Consider the following 2,753-nt stretch of genomic DNA (forward strand, 5'->3'; position numbering starts at 1 on the left):
CTCCGCGGGCCGGCGTCCCCTCTCCCGCGGCCCCGCGACTCGCCGAGCCTCGCTGCTCGCTGCCCATCGAGGCGGGCGGCGGTCAAACGCCTCCTGCGTGTAGCTCTCGCACAGTGAGGACGGGACCGGTGAAGTCCGGGGCCCGTGGGACAGACCTGCTTGCCGGGACCTCGGCGCTGACCCGGAGGCATCGAGATGCCAGTTTGACGCCTCACCTGGGTCCAGTCTGAGCGGGAACGTCCCTGCGGCCAGCCTGTGGCGAGGCCTTTGCTGAGCGCTCTATTTAAAGTCACAGCCACGCTCTTCGCCCTGTTTACACTTTCGCTCTTATCCGTGGCCTAAAATTCTAAATAGTGTACTTACTTGTTGGGTTTATTGTCTCTCTTCCCAACTAGAAACCCCTCAGAGCAGGGTTTTATTGTCAGTTTCATTCCTGGCTGAACCCCCAGGGCCAGAATAGTGGGCGCTCAACACCTGTTCGTTCAATGCCTGCATTTAACCACATCCATCCATCAGTTGTCGAACTTCTTTTCTCACTGACTACGGACATCGTATCAAGTGAAGGTAGCTGGGTACAAAAGAACTCACACTGCCTGCTTCCAAACTGATGAGAACTCCCAGAGCAGGCAAATAACTCCACGGGCACAGAGAGTGGTTGCCGGGAGCCAGAGGAGGTCAGGGAGGCGGATGGCTGCTAAGGGATAAGGGATTTTTGGGGAGATGATGAGGATGTTCTCAGTTGGTATTGATAATTGCACAGTTCTGGATATTCTAAAAACCACTGAATTATATAATTTAAAAGGGTCATTTCGTGGCATGTGAGTTAGTTTCAGTAATGCTATTATAAAGCAAACCAGGCAGCGGCTGTGGCTCAGAGGAGTAGGGCACTGCCCCCATATGCCAGAGGTGGCAGGTTCAAACCCAGCTCCGGCCAAAAACTGCAAAAAAACCAAGGCAAACCCAAAATGTATTTCTCCCTGTTATTCTTTCTATTCCTTTCCTTCTCCTGAAAGCGTTTAGAATGTCTTTCAGGGCTATGTAAAACATGACAAGATTCAGGGCGGCCCCTGTGGCTCAGCGGGGAGGGCGCCGGCCCCATATACCAAGGGTTGGGGGGTTCAAACCTGTCCCTGGCTAAATTGCAACAACAACAACAACAACAAAAAATGGCTGGGCATTGTGACAGGTGCCTATAATCCCAGCTACTTGGGAGGCTGAGGCAAGAGGTTGCTGTGAGCTGTGATGCCACAGTGCTCTATGGAGGGTGATAAAGTGAGACTCTGTCTCTAAAAAAAAATAAAGAAAGAAAGAAAAACCATGACAAGATTCAGCCACTGAAAGTAGGCCAAGAGAAAAAGAGAAAAGGGTGGGGAGGCCAGGCACGGTGGCTCAGACCTGTAATCCTAGCACTTGGGAGGTTGAAGTGGGTGGATTGCCTGAGCTCACAGGTTCGATACCAGCCTGAGCCAGAGTGAGACCTTGTCTCAGAAAAATCCCCAGGCATTGTGCTGACCCCTCTGCTAGCTGCCCTATCTAATCCTCACAGTAACCTCAAAGGTGGATACTATTGTTACCCCCACTTTACAGATGAGGAAACTGAGGTCCTGAATGATTGCACAGTTCAGTGCATGAATCGGGTTGAGGAACCCAGGCTGCCCAAATGGTCAACCACTGAGCCAGTTAACCAGCAGACTAGCAGGGTCCTCCTTTAAGGGCTTCAAGATGTCAGCGCCTGGTGCACAGGAGGTTGCCATGGCTACTAAGGGGGCGGGGCAGAAGCATCTCTCTGGCTGACTCTCAAGACCCTTTGGAAGCGGGTGTGGTCAAGGCAAGGGCCAGGCCTCCCCTGGAACGCTGGGCCTGAAAGGGGCGGGCTCTGTGCTAACTGCTACTTGCAGCCACAGCACTTTTCCCTGTAGGGCCTTGCCAGGTCCTGAGTCTCCTAGAGGAGGAGACTGGGAGGAGGAGGGGGCCAGTTCTCTATACACCCTGTTCTTCTTACCAAAGGTTTGTCCTTGGCCCAGATTCCTTCCCAAAGGCTGAGTAATCTAGAAAAAATCGCAGCCTAGCCTAAAAGAGCAGGCCTGTGGGTCAACCTGGTACAGTCTCACACTGTTTGCAGCTGCTAGACCAGAGGACAGGAAGCAACAGATGCCCCGGGGGTATCAGACCCTGGGGGATAGTGGGCGGAGCCACAGTGGGAAGTCTGGGCCCAGCACTTGGGTGGTCCCTACAGCAGAGTAAAGGAAAAGACCTCCCCTCCGCTGGCTGGGCCCACTTCCTCCTTCCTTCTCCTTGCCAGCATTTTCCCTCCATCTCTGCCTGAATTTGAGCCCTGGCCTGGCCACTCCCAGCTGTGTGAACTGGTTCAGCTACTTAGCTCCATTGTGGCTCCGTGTCTCCATCTTTAGTTAGTTAGTTAGTTGTTGCAGTTTGGCCAGGGCTGGGTTTGAACCTGCCACCCTCGGTATATCGGGCCGGCGCTCTACCCACTGAGCCATAGGCGCCTCTGAGTCTCCCCATCTTTAAATGAGCACCTGTTCCTCGCCAGTGACTTTGAACAGTGTCCAGTATGTAAAGCTCCATGATCATTAGTTGATGATACCAGACGCTCCACCAATTAGAGAGGTGTTCTTTGGATTAGCCTTCAATAACTGTTGAAATAGAAATCATTTGGGGCCCGGCGCCTATAGCTCAACCAGCTAAGGTGCCAGCCACGTACACCTAAGGTGGCGGGTTCGAATCCCCAGCCC

Source organism: Otolemur garnettii, unplaced genomic scaffold (genome assembly GCF_000181295.1).
Source record: "Otolemur garnettii isolate 467f Iridium unplaced genomic scaffold, OtoGar3 scaffold00047, whole genome shotgun sequence".
Taxonomy (NCBI): Eukaryota; Metazoa; Chordata; class Mammalia; order Primates; family Galagidae; genus Otolemur; species Otolemur garnettii.